Below are 15,336 nucleotides of genomic sequence, written 5' to 3'. Positions count from 1 at the left end.
GCCATGGCAGGCCCGGAGTCTGCTAAATGGAAGGAGGCTATGGACAGCGAGATACAGTCCATGTATGACAATCAAGTTTGGAACTTGGTTGACAATGTACCAGGCCGTAAAACAGTCGGGTGCAAATGGATCTTCAAGAAGAAAACCGACATGGAAGGAAAAGTGCATATTTATAAGGCTCGACTGGTTGCGAAGGGTTTTACTCAAACTCAGGGTATTGATTATGATGAAACCTTCTCGCCGGTAGCAAAGATTAAGTCTATTAGGGCTATGCTAGCCATTGCTGCATTTCATGATTATGAAATATGGCAAATGGATGTCAAAACCGCTTTTCTTAATGGAAAGTTGGCTGAGGATATGTACATGAATCAGCCAGAGGGTTTTGTCAGTGCAGAGTACCCTAATAGAGTATGCAAGCTTGAGAAATCCATTTATGGATTAAAAAAGCATCTCGTAGCTGGAATCTTTGTTTCGATGAGAAGGTCAAAGAGTTTGGCTTCTCGAGAAGTGAAGATGAGTCTTGCGTGTATGTCAGAGCTAGTGGGAGTATAGTTAGCTTCTTGGTACTGTATGTGGATGACATACTACTTATAGGAAATGACATCCCAACCTTGCAGGAGGTTAAGTCTTGGCTTGGGAAGTGCTTTGCTATGAAGGACCTAGGGGAAGCTGCCTATATCCTAGGGATAAGGATATTAAGAGAAAGGAGTAAAAGACTAATTGGACTTAGTCAGAGTACTTACTTGGATAAGGTGTTGAAAAGGTTCAACATGCAAAATTCCAAGAAAGGAGATTTACCGATCCAAAGCAATACCAAGCTGAGTAAGACTCAGAGTCCGAGTACAGAGGCAGAGATAGCTGAGATGAGCTAATTACCATATGCTTCCGCTGTTGGCTCGATCATGTATGCTATGACTTGTACCCCCCCTAATGTGGCCTTTGCTTTGAGCATGGTCAGCAGGTATCAGGGGAACCTTGGTAAAGCTCATTGGACTGCGGTAAAGAACATTCTCATGTACCTGCGTAGGACTAAGGATTGGATCCTTACCCTTGGTGGGAGTGATGACTTGAGAGTGTTAGGGTATAGTGATGCTAGTTTTCAGACTGATAGGGATAAATTTTGCTCTCAGTCAGGCTGGGTCTTTACCTTAAATGGAGGGGCAATATCTTGGAAGAGTTCCAAGCAGGAGACGGTGGCTGATTCGACTTGTGAATCAGAGTATATAGCAGCGAGCGAAGCAGCGAAGGAGGTGATATGGCTGAAGAACTTCATCGGAGACCTTGGAGTTGTGCCAGCTATTAAGGAGCCTATGGAAATTTTCTGTGACAACAATAGTGCGGTTGCTTTAGCTAAAGAACCGAGAGATCATGGGAGATCCCAACACATTGATAGAAAATATCACTTCATAAGACACAAGATAGAAGAAGGACTCCTCGTGGCAAAGAGGATATCGTCAGATGATAACCTTGCAGATTCCCTTACAAAGGGACTGACGAGGGCTAAGCATTTTTAGCATGCGAGGCGCATCGGGCTGAGGGACGATATTAGTTTTACAGATGAGATAGATTCTCTGAAACTTGTAAAATGTAATTGACATTTGATGATGAATAAAATTGTGATTTATTTATGAGTAAGGAGTTGCTATCATTGTCAATTATTTACAATTGTTTCAGCTTTGCATGCTTTGACTTCCAGAATAATTAATTTATTCAAACCTCCACAATCGATCATATGTCGGAAGTAGGTATGAATCAAGATTGTCATGAATTGGGTTTGTAGATGGCTAAAGGTGTTTAGACATGGCAATGGTTGCTACAACGTTCATGAGTACTCATAAGTTATGAGTATTGGAATAAACCCACGCTCACTTGTGTCACTTCATGGAATTTATCTCGAGTGATCGTGAGACGGTAATATCATATAAGTCTTCAAACCTAGAGATATGAGTTGTTACCTATGAGTTGGTTGTGCATTGATTGCACGTAAACGCATCAGTAACTTGATGTTATAAAACGTGCCTTTGTCTACATTTCAACAAGTAGTAGAAGAAGTATATGAGTCGAAGTTTATCTGTTACTTCTAGAAATAGAAGCGATATCTGGGCCCCTCGATGATTTTGTGTTGACCCATGTACCGGGACCGGTCAGAACTAAATTGATGTGTTCAGTTGAGTTCTTTTTCTAACAAATCGGAAATTGAGAAACAACTGCCAGACAATAAGCAAGACATAGTTCCATGTGTTTGTCTGGCTAATATCATGAGAACAGAGGATTGTATGATCACTTATCTTAAAATGGCGCTTCATAGTTCAACAGAGTTTTCGAGAGCTACGATTACTGGTTGGTTCCTGAAGTAATAGGCAAATACAGTTATTAGACTTATCCAGGTGGGAGTTTGTTGGATAAGGTGTCTAAGTCCATAACTTATTTGGTATATACTTGACCCGACCCGGCATGGTCCATTTGGGTTGCATTTCATCCAAACTATTTATGGATAATTTTATGAGAGTTATACACATATTATTATTAATATATTATAAATTATAATATATTAATATGAAGTCATGTTATTTAATTAGTCTTAGTCTTAAATTAATTATGAATCAATTTAGAGATTAAAAGGAAGACTAATTAGATTGTGGGCTATTGATTTTATATGGTGTGGGCTAACACCCATTTGTTAATGGGCTAGGCTTGTATGGAATTCCATGGATGATCCATTGAGCTTTTAACCCATGGATCCTTGGAAAAGGAAAGGTCATGGGTTATTAGGGTTTCACCCTAATCATGTACACTATATAAGCATGCTTATGTTGCATGAAATAGCCATTAGTGTGTGTGTTTGTGTGTAGCTGAAATTAGTGTGTGTATACACTCTCTCAAAGTTTTCCAAGAGTTTGTGGTAATTTGTGATTCCATTTGAGGCATTCACACTATTGGTACTTGACCCTCAAACTCCTTAAGAATCAAACTCATCAAAAAGGTATGTAATCTCTTCTAACTCTTTTATGTTTAAAAGTACCCAATGCTATGTTAGATAGGTTATGAACCTTGGAAAATTATTATTTTGCATGTATTTAGACAAACATAGATCCAAGGTTTGTTAGGGTTGCATGCACACTTAGGAAGTGTTAGATTGCTCAAAACCCAACAGATTTAGGATGAGGATATACCGAAGAAAGCTTTCAGGACTCGGTATTGGCATTACGAGTTTGTGGTGATGCCATTTGGGCTCACCAATGCCCAACAACGTTCATGGATCTCATGAACAGGGTGTGTAGACCGATGTTGTATCGGTTAGTGATTGTTTTTATTGATGATATCCTGGTCTATTCTAAGACCAAGGAGCAACATGAGCATCATCTGAGAGAGGTATTGGAGACCTTGAGGGCGGAGAGGCTGTATGCCAAGTTCTCCAAGTGTGATTTTTGGCTACAAGAGTTATAGTTTTTGGGGCACATCATCAACCAGGAGGGCATTTCGGTTGATCCAGCCATGGTTGAGGCAGTGATGTAGTGGGATGTACCGAAGAATGTGTCTAAGATCTGTAGCTTCCTGATTTTAGCACGCTATTATTGGAGATTTATCCTGGATTTCTCCAAGATTTCTGTACCCTTGACCTACTTGACCAAGAAGAATGTGACATTTTGGTGGGGCACAGATCAATAGTTGGCATTTGAGACCCTGGGATGGAGGTTATGCGAGGCTCCGACCCTCGTACTACCTAAGGGGTTACACGATTTGGTGGTGTACTGTGACACATCGATTTCAGGGTTAGTTGCGGTACAGATGCAGAGGGGGCACGTGATAGCTTACTCCTTGAGGCAGTTGAAGCCTCATGAGGCGAATTACCCCACTCGTGACTTGGAACTGGGGCCAGTGGTGTTCACCCTCAAGATCTAGAGGCACTACTTGTATGGAGTGCGGTGCACCATTTATACTGATCACAAGAGTTTGAAGTATTTGATGGATCAGCAGAACCTCAGCATGCAAAAGAGGAGGTGGATGGACGTACAGAAGAATTATGATTGCGAGATCCTATACCATACAGGGAAGGCCAACGTGATGGCTGATACTTTGAGCCGCAAGACGGCTGGGTCCCCAACTGGGAACATTTGTATGAGGATGACGGTGATCTCTTTATTGTTGGACATGATCAAGGAGGCCTAGGTCGAGGGAGTGATGAAAGAGAATTGGAAGATAGAGCGTATTGTGGGATAATATCCTTTGTTTGTTAAGGATAGCCGTGGCCTTTTGACAAAGTCTGTCCAAGTGTGGGTACCGATAATTGGAGGAGTGAGCCAGAGGATATTAGAGGAGGCACACAAGACCAAGTTCTCTATACACCCAGGGGCTACAGAAATGTATAGAGACTTGAGACTGAGTTATTGGTGGCCCTGCATGAAGTGGGAGATCACCTGGTTTGTGGAGCGGTGCTTGACCTGCAAGAAGGTCAAGGCCGAGCATCATCGGCCTCTTGGAAAGGTATATCCTCTACCCATTCCCATGTGGAAATGGGAAAAGATCACTATGGACTTCATCACGAAGTTACCGAGGACGACGAGGGGCGTGGACGCCATATGGGTGATCGTGGACACACTGAAGAAGAGTGCCCACTTCATTCTGATTTCTGAGAGTATATCCGCTAAGAAGTTGGTGTATATTAATGTGCGAGAGGTGGTGGCTAGACACAGGGTGCCAGTGTTGGTATTCTCTAAAAGGAATGTTCGGTTTACATCTAGGTTCTGGAAGAAGTTCCACGAGGAACTAGGCAATCAACTACATTTTAGCACGGCATAACACCCCCAAGCCAATGGCCAGATCGGGAGGACGATCCAGACACTGGAGGACATGCTTCAAGCATGCATGTTGGATTTTGGAGGGAATTGGGACACATACCTCCCGTTGGTAGAGTGTTCATACAACAACAGTTAGCATTCCAATATCGACCGACATACATTCGAGAAGTTGTATGGTAGGAGGCAAAGGACCCTAGTTTATTGGGACGAGATTGGGCACTGGGTCATGGGGAGCACTGAGGTAGTGGTTAAGTCTACCAAGCTGATTCAGCAGGTGTGCGACTGGCTGCTGGTCGCGCAGAGCTGCGAGAAAAGTTATACTGACCGCCGGAGATCGGATCTTGAGTTCTAGGTGGGGAACTTTGTGTTACTGGAAGTGTAGCCCTAGAAGAGGGTTATCAGGTTTCTAAAGAGGGGCAAGCTAGGACCTCGATATATAGGTTCGTTTAGGATTACAGACTAGGTGGGCAAGGTGGAATATCGTTTGGATCTGCCAAATGACTGTAGTCAGATTCACACTACCTTCCATGTGTCACAGCTTCATAAGTGTGTCCCTGAAGAGTCCGCAGTCGTTTCTCTGGACGATATTCACGTAGACGAGAGCCTAAACTACATTGAGAGGCTAGTTGCAATTTTGGATAGGAAGACCAATGGTCTTCGAAACAAGGAAGTAAAGCTTGTAAAGTTGCAATGGCAGCACCGAAGGGGATCCAAATGGACATGGGACACGGAGGAGGAGACGCGGGAGCATTATCCCAATCTATTCACATCTACGGACTTTGAGGACGAAGTCTAGTTCAAGTGGGGGAGAGTTGTAACACTCCAAATCAGGTATTACCTTGAATCCCTTGGAAATTTGAAATTATTGCATAATAGGTCTCTTAATTATGTTGGGCGTACTCATGGGTACACTTAGCGTACTTTGCAAGAATGATTGCGGAGGGACAACACGTACATTGGGTGTACCAGGAGTATGTTGGGCGTACGTGACGGACGTCCAAACCCTAATTTATGGACTTGAGGCCTATATAAGCATACTTAACTTAATTAAACCTCACTATAATCAACCTCTGTCACCTTCAAACGTCTCTGAAAACCCTAATACAATTAGAGAGTGTGTTTTGAGCTGAAGGAGAGCATTTGTGGCCTTTATAGTGTTCATTCAAGAATAAGAAGTTGTCAAGCAAGCTTGGAGTGGCATTGGGCTTCAAGAATCTGTATCTAATTCACGTTGAGGAGCTTCTGGAGGTATAAAGATTTGATCTTGCCTTCTTCTTCTTTAGATCTAGTTAGGGTTTTCTTTATGGTCCATTTTGTTGGTTTTGGACCTTCTCTTGAGAGTTGAGAAACTCCAGAGATTGGAATCACTACTAGAAAAAAGGCCTTTTACGACGCTCATTGCGCGTCGTAAAACGCTCAGACGACGCGCAAATGCGCGTCAAGGAAGGCCCTGTCATAAAGAGAGATGACGCGCTTTTGCGCGTCGTCTATAGACGATGCATATTTACGATGCGCATTTATGACGCGCATTTACGACGCGCGGTTATGACACGCAATACGTATCAGGAAAGGCCCTGTCATAAAGAAAGAAGACACGCATTTGCGTGTCGTAACCTTACGACGCGCGTGTTTATGACACGCAATGCGTATCAAGGAAGCACCAGTCAAGAAAGGCCATGTCATAAATGAAGACGACACACATTTTTGCGTATCGTAATTTTAATTTTTTTAAAAAAAATATATATTTATATATTTATTAATTTATAAATTAAATTTGCATTTAATCTCTCATAATAGAAATAAAATACCATATACAAAAAATACAATCCATTGCATAATATAAAATAAAATACCATATACAAAAAATACAATGCATTGCATTCAATTTGTATGTATAACAAAGACACATGTGTTAAACTTGTTACCATTAACATCTAATCGTATGGACTCGAGTGTTAAACTTGTTACCATTAATATCTGATTCATAAGTCCTTTCAACAAGATTGTTACCTGCATAAATGAAAACAAATAGGAACATTAACATCCCAGCATGCTCAAGCCTCATCAATACAACAAAGGAGACAAAAGTAATGTAATAAGCCAAACATTAAAACCAAACATTAATATAAGAGATGGGAAATCCTTTACCTGAATATAACTAGCACCAAACAAACCACCATTTCCAAGCTGGAATTGAGTCCGATGCAATGTGACTAAAAAAACACAAATCACTCTCAAATTTCACTTACCCCTTTCACTTTCACATAACACCAACCAACCTACTTATAAGTTGATAATTATCTAGGCTATTTTTCTTTTTCTCTTGATCAAAATAACATGTTTATGCCCAAGTCAATTATAGAATTGTATTCCTTAGTATCATGTGGACACAACATTTTACTGAATGTGAATTGAATATGACAAACAAGCATTTATATATTCTCATGAAATCAAAGATAATTTATAATATTTTTCTAAACAATTAACAAACTTGATGTGTCAAGACCGATAAGGATAATTTCTGCAACATTATATTCTAACAAAACCTACTTTAATCACAACATTAAACCAAAATCGACCAAAAACTCACATAAACAATCAAATCAAATATAAACACAGGCTTGATTTCGTATTCAAACAGATTAAGAAAGGCAGCAAACACTGTTTGTGATTTAGAAACTAATAGCTTAATCCTCAATTCATATTAGCATAGTAACAAATGTGCACTTATATCGTTTTTTCCTTTTGAACATTCACTTTCCAACAGATGCTAAAAAAGCTGATACATTCTTAGTGGGTGCAACCTAAACAAAACTGTCACCATACACAACAGATGCTGAAAAAATTGAATAATTTATCTTTTGCTGCAACTGGATCATACAAAGCTAGACACACTTTTATATGGTTCAAACATAAACTTATTGTGTAATGAGGATCCAAATGGAATAATTCAGCCACTCCATACTCCTTTGTTCTATCTCGCTTCTATAATTTATTTCACCGTTCAAGAGAAGGGTATACGGGGTTTCATAGACATTATGAATTAATTTATCCTTTATTCTACTTCCCTTATTTGAAACAATCTCATCATAAAACGTTCAACATTTCAACATATTATACGACCTAATGCACTAAAATTCAAGTGATGTAAAACAATAAAAGTTGCTTTGAAAGTTCATAAATAAATAAAAAATTACCTTTTCAAATTCTGCAGGAGCTATGGTCATTAAAGTTGACAAAGCAAGTACTGCAGCTTCTTGTTCCAAATGACTAGTACTCATCAACCCCATTGGTCCAGGCAAACTCTACATATTATACCACAACCAAGGGTTAATAATAATTAATAATATATAAAAGATAAGATAAAAAGTAATCAATAAAAAAATATCAACACTCGGAATCAATGATTCCACAGGTAAAAAAAACTTACATTGGAATTAGAATGCTGCAAAGGGCTTCTGGAATCAACTCTACCATGGGAATAGGGTGATGATGTTGATGCTTTCTCATTTCCTCCTCCTTCAGGGCTTCTGCTTCTAGAAGGTGACCTACTCCTACGTGGAGGAGACCTACTTCTGTGTAATCCATCAGTTTATTGACACATCACATGATAAGGGCATTCTAGTCTTTTCAACACTAGTACTTCTATGTAAGTAACAAACACATATAGAATAGTGAATAGTCCATCAGGTTTCTAATGAAACATCAACTTTAAACAAACAAACAAAACTTTTTACGGATGCTATTTTTAATGATAAGGCCATTTACGTCTTTTTACCTTATAGGAGACCTACTTGGGCTTCTCTCATCATCATAATCATCATCATATCTACCCCTCCTGTTTCTTCTATGATAATCAGGGATCCTACTCCTACTGCATGAGGGTCCTACTTCTGTAACGATCTTTGTCCCTTCCATAATACCTGTCCCTGCTACTGCTGCGACTTATCCTCCTGTAGCCCTTGTATTCATCTCTATACCTGGAACTACATTGGGTAAACATCAACTCCAATACAAGGGTAGAATGGTTAAAACTACATTCTCATCATACCTTGGTCTAGGACTTCGGCTCCTTAATCCACCCTTAAGCTTTTCTACTGGTTCAAGTATCCTTCCCTTGTAACTAAAACAAGAATAAAAACAACCACATTAGTCAAACAACCATATACTTTTTCATATCTGATTCTTGGAATTTAGAAATATATTAGATTATATGTGAATGTGACTCACATTTTTTCAGCATTAGGCCCATATTTGGCAAATTAAACCATCATCTCTCTTCCATCAACAACTCTTCCTGAAAGGTGTAGAACAAAAGTGAAATCATGGTGAAGTGATGATATTGGATAAGTGTTATAGCTATTATATATTATTAAAAGTGATAAAGAAGAATCAGATCTAGAAGTCCAAACACCTAACATGGAATCGAGGGCTTAAGGAAGAAATCAAGCGTCGGTGACTTTTCTCCGGATAAAAACAATTTCCCACCAATTTCACAAATCGGCGTTCCAAAACCAAAATTCCCGATCCCAATCACGTTTCTGTGCAATCCAATTTTCCAATTTCACGTTTCAGGTATCGATTTAAAGAATTGGTGGGATCCCAAGCATGACGTACTGGAGGGCATTTCTGTCAGCGATCGATACACAATCGTACCCCGTTTGGGATCGAGCCGTTTAGAATGTGGATCGTGACTACTTTGGCGAATCCTGTGACTATGGATTGAACCATGCACACCATTGATTTCTATTCAACGAATCTCCAACGAACATAAGCCTCTTGTTCTTCGATTTCTCCACCAACAATTTCCCTATAAACCTTCATTTCATTTCCCCCAAAACACACAATTAAAATCATCAAGAATTCAACAATTAATTCGATTTTAAAAAGTGGAAGAATAGAGTATGCTTACTTTGGCAAATTACAGTCTTTAGGCTGCCACCTCCACTTCTGATATGAAGTCGTCGGTTGCTTTACAGAGAGATATGAAGTCGAGATGAAAAGACGAGATTGATCCATCTGGTAATAAACGGACTTGGGAAGCTGAACAAAATGACCCGAGATTGACCCATCTAGTAACAACGCTATTGATGCCATTCCTTCCATTTTCGACTGTTCATCCTCCACTTCCTCTACTGCTACTTCTTCACCATCTTCTATTTTTTCTGTATATAGACTTGAGAGTATAATTAGGGCTTTTTCTAACAATTTCAACATCGAGTGGGAGATATGGTGGTTCCAGTAGGTATAAGTGAGGGAAGAAGTAGGCAGCAGTCAATGTCGGGAGGGGGAAGGAAGGAGCGTCCATAATTTGGGCAAGAGGGAAAGGAGAAAAAAAAGGAAGGCGGGATTTTTAATTTTTTTAGAATTTCATTTCCCCTACTGTTAAAGGATGGAACGCGCGTTCCATTAAAAATTATAAAGCGACATCCTTAGACGACACACATTTTATTATAGGTGCCCTCCGTGTTTTTTTAGACACTGATTTAAGGGCGCGCAATAATGCGTGTCTTCTATCCTTAAATTTTTTGAAGAGATGACATTTTTCTAATGTCACTCTCCTTTGCGTAACATAGATCAATGAGCGTCGTATTTTGCGCGTCGTAAAAGGTCTTTTTTCTAGTAGTGAATAGTTAGATCTGAGCCTTATGAGCATGCTAGATGCATAAAGGTGCTAGCTTGGAGAGTATCTAGACTCCATGAAAGAGTTTGGAACCTTATATGAAGTCCCAATGTGATGAATGAAGTTTTTAAGATCCATAGAACATGTTAGGGCACAAAGTTGCCAACTTTATGCCCTAGGACGTCTTAATGACCTCAGATCTAGTTTTAGAGTTTAGAATATCGGTATTAATCACTTAATGGAAGGAAGTGCTTAATCTGTTTGTATGGTGGGCGTAAGTTAGCGTACACCACGCATACTACTCAAGGACTCAGTACGCTGCATGTACCGGAATGGTACCGGTGTGGTACGCCGGGCGTACGCACAACAGTTGCACTTGAATTTGTTTTGGGCCTTTGAGCTTTTGGGCCTTAATTAGTCATTGGGCCTGATCATGTTTTGGGATTAGTGGGCCAATTTATCTATTTTGGGCCATGGATGTTATGATTAGGCTATATTAGGCCATGAGGCTGATTAATGATTTTGAATTTGGACTTTGGGCCCATTAAATAAGGAAGACCTTTTGGGCCATTGGTAAAGGACATGGAGTTTGGGTATTTCAATTGGATTGTGTTTAGCCTTAACCTTGGGTAATGTTATCATTGATCAGCATGGGAGGTTACAGACAGTTAGGAGAGCAAGTTTTTTATTCTTTGGACAAAGGTGAGTCTTGTCGCCATACCAATGGGTCTAAGGCACCAAGGCTGGCCCATTTCATATTGTGTGGTACACTAGTTGTAGTAGAGATACGTGGTAAGATAGTTAGCTTTATGCTAAGTTCTATGCTAGTGATTATATGATATTTACATGGAGAACCCCGGGGGGAGCCCGTCGCAATTGGATATAAGACCATGTGGGGGATCCCATGGCATTCCTAGGTAAAGACCATGTGTGGTAGCCCGTGACATGATGGTATAAGACCTTGGGGCGAGCCTACAACATCCTCATATGTTTATATATGTGTTATGTAGTATGATAGATAATTTTGTGATATATGATATGCTAGTTGATTATGAATGTTATTGCATGGAAGACCCTGGGGGAGCCCGTGCCAGTTGGATATAAGACCATGTTGGGGAGCCCATGACATTCCTAGGTAAAGACCATGTGAGGTAGCCAATGGCACGATGGTATAAGACCCTGGGGGGGAGCCAATGTCATCCTTACATGTTTATGTATGCATGGCTTATGTGGTATATGTAGATTTTATAGCTATTACGATATGTGTTATGTGGATTGTATGTGGGGTATGCTATGAGGGACTCACTAAGCATTAGCTTACAGGTTGTGGATTTGTTTCAGGTACATCAAAGCCAAAGGGCAAGGGCAAAGATTGATGGCGCAACATGCACTCTCTCAAAGGCGTTTTATGGGACACTGATGTTTTTAAATATAAGTTGTAATTGACATGAGTTTGAACACAATTATATCTAAATTTTTTAATTTATGGAAATGTGTTTAGGTAATCACAAATGAAAATTTTCATTTGAAAAATTGGGTTGTTACAGAAAAGTTATGATTTACACAACTATATGGTTTTTGGAAGATTTTTTTTACCAAGAATATAGATTTTCCAACAAAAAGGATATACTCAAATTATTTCACTATTTTGCTGGATAAAACCCAAAAATATGAAGTTGGATCTTATACTTTGAAACTAAACAAGACGACTACTATGTATTTATATACGTGATTATATAAATGTTTTCGACAAACAAACATGATAAACTATAACTGGTATCGTTTGGGAGTCACATAACTACACTACCATTACAGAAGAAACATCTAATTATTACAGGTATAATTTGTCTATCTATAAGAAAAAGGATTTTTTAGTTCATGTAAATCGATTGATATTGGTTGTGAGACTTCGGATTCACCGTACTCACGAGAGTACACATACTAAAACTTATATTATAAACAAGTCTCTTGTACGGAGAGCATGAAACTTGTGTATAGATCTATACAAGATTGACAACCCCATAGCTAAACTATTAGCTACACTTAGACCGGCATGTATGTGGTGACAAATATCGTAACAACTCCGACGTCTGAAGCGTGTCGTCCAGGAAACTAGTCGCATTAGTATGGTTATAATAACTCAAATAGCGTGTCAATATTACTTTTGATTTACAAAGTAACATATATTTCAATTAGTTTTGTATAAAGATAAAATTTCACTAAGTCATTTTACAGTACAATGTTACTTACGTTACGAGTCTTGGAACTTAAGAATTACAACTCATTTTTAAGAAAATATTGGATTTTCTAGAAATATACACTATCATGCTCTCGAAACATTGCAAATCCTTTTTCATACAAAACGCTTATGAACTCACCAACTTAATTGTTGACACTTTTCAAAATCTCTAGTATTCTCAGGAAATCAATAAACAGGTAACTACGAGAATTTTGGAAGATGGACAACGTCACATCATTTCATTCATTTTTGTCACATGCATCAGATGTCATGTAAACAATAGTTGATTACAATGTAAACGTATTTAATACTCAATGTAATGGTTGTGATGCTTCGTTTAAGTTATATTCAATTGTTATGATACTGCAAAATAACGTCCTTTGCCCCCGGACATTTCTGCTGGGTCATCAGTTCGAGGGTGTGACAGATTGGTATAAGAGCATTGTTTATAGTGAACTAAGTATATCAAACCATGTAAGATATACAACTATAAATACAATGGGGCTAAAACACTCTGACTAAAAGTATACTTCTAAAAATATAATAGTATTTTCATAAAAAGTAGACATGCATGCATACTAGGAACAATGACTTAATAAGAATCATATAAAAGTATTTAGAGCAGTTAGACACTATGGTTAATCGTAGACAGTTATGTAATCATATATTGGATAAATATAGCCGGATCAACTATATTTATGTGAGATATGACCAACATGTGTTTAGGAATGGTTGTGGTGGGTAACAAATCTAAAACGTACCACCCTAAAACTTTAGAATCAAACATCAAAATTTAAAATAATTTAGGAGTATTTTAGCATACTACAAAACCATACACTTAATTCTTTCATGTATTTCTCACATTTCCATTATCGCACATACATCATGGCAGGATTCTACGTGCCTGGAGACCCCTATTTCCCTAATGAGGAAAATGATGGCTGGATCGAAAATGATCCTGAGGAGGATCTTGAGGAACTAATTGTAACACCGTAAATTTCAAAACAAAATTTTCAAATTTTCGTAAAACACAATTCATTTAATATTCATAAAACAACCATATTAATTATCCAATTCAAGTAAATAAAAAATCCCAAGATCACAAATGTATAAACTCCATGTGTGTGTACGGATCAAGCCGGCGCCTTCCCGCGGTCATCACTAGTACCTGAAACAATAACACCAAACACTGTAAGCACAAAGCTTAGTGAGTTTCCCCAAAATACCATATATAACACATATTAGCCACTCGATGCTATAACTTTGTGGGTCCGTGCACCCAAACTCTGTGAACCCTCAGGTTCTAACTCTGTAAACATGCACAACATAAATCACATAGAAATAATGCAGTACGACACATAACATACATAGCATACAAACACTCTATCACATAACTCTGGTTACCTACTCAAGGGAAAGTATAGTAAGAAGACTCACCTTGCGTCTCGGTAAGTCGTGAATCCTGAAATCACTAGTGCTCGATCCCCCGAGCTAAAGTCCTCCTATATCACAATACATATCTAATTAACACTTTCCCAACTAAGGTTGACTACTCTTTAACAAGTCAACTACGGTCAACGGTCAATGGTCAACTTTGACCAGACTCGTCGAGTGCATAATAGCGACTCAGCGAGTCTGAGCGTATACACTGATTTCCCTGAAATCCACCCTTGACACGTCGAGTATCCTCCTAACTCGATGAGTTCCACCTGGCATGAGTTGTGGGGCCACCACGACTCAACTCGCCGAGTCTCAAGAACAACTCGGCAAGTCCAGCTTGACTCAGTCCACCTGTCCACTCAGACTTCCCCCTGACTCACTGAGTCAACCCTTCCCAACTCGGCAAGACCACTCGCTGTGTGGTCGGGCAACATTCATACTACTCGCCGAGTCTGTTCTTCGGACTCGGCGAGTCCGTGCCATGCATTGACTCAAACCTGCTCATAAGGTCAGATCCAGTCCATTAACCCATAGATCCAGTCCTTCCAAGCATATTTAGCACGTAAAGTCACTATCTTGATGCATATACAATCTCTATATGACCATAAATGATGTTTTTGTCTCAAATACTACAACCCAAGGTCATAAACTCCATTGCTATACATAAAGCTTGAAGAATGAGGCTCTCTGGACCTCTATGGATCCAGATCCAGAGCCTTAACACAAGAAGGGAACTATTTGGCATCAAATCATCCCATAAATGCCCATAAGAAACCCTAGATCCCATTATTCATCACAAAACAGAAAGTAATCTGAAATCATACCTCTAGATTGATGATCTAAGCTTCAAATCCACAGAATAGCAACCTCCTTTGCTTCCTCTTGCTTAGAATCTTCTCCTTCTTTGCTAAATGACATACATAAGGGTCAAGAATGCTTCCTTTCTCTCTCAAAACGTTCAAGCACACAAGGGTTTCTCTCTAAGGGTTGGGTGAGCACAAATGACGGCCATAAGGCCCTTTAAATAGGCCGCAAGCCCCGAAAATTAGGGTTTCACCACACAGCATGGACTCGCCGAGTCCACTCTTGGACTCGTCGAGTCCGGATGCGAACCCGTGCCCAAATCCGTGATCCTACTCGGCGAGTCTGGGCTCCAACTCGCTGAGTCCACTCACAATTTCCATAAATAAATCCAAAATAAATACCTGAAAATTCCGGGCTGTTACAATTCTCCC

This window comes from Lactuca saligna, chromosome 6 (assembly GCF_052625555.1).
Source record: "Lactuca saligna cultivar CGN05327 chromosome 6, ASM5262555v1, whole genome shotgun sequence".
Lineage (NCBI taxonomy): Eukaryota > Viridiplantae > Streptophyta > Magnoliopsida > Asterales > Asteraceae > Lactuca > Lactuca saligna.
This window is presented reverse-complemented; position numbering follows the sequence as displayed.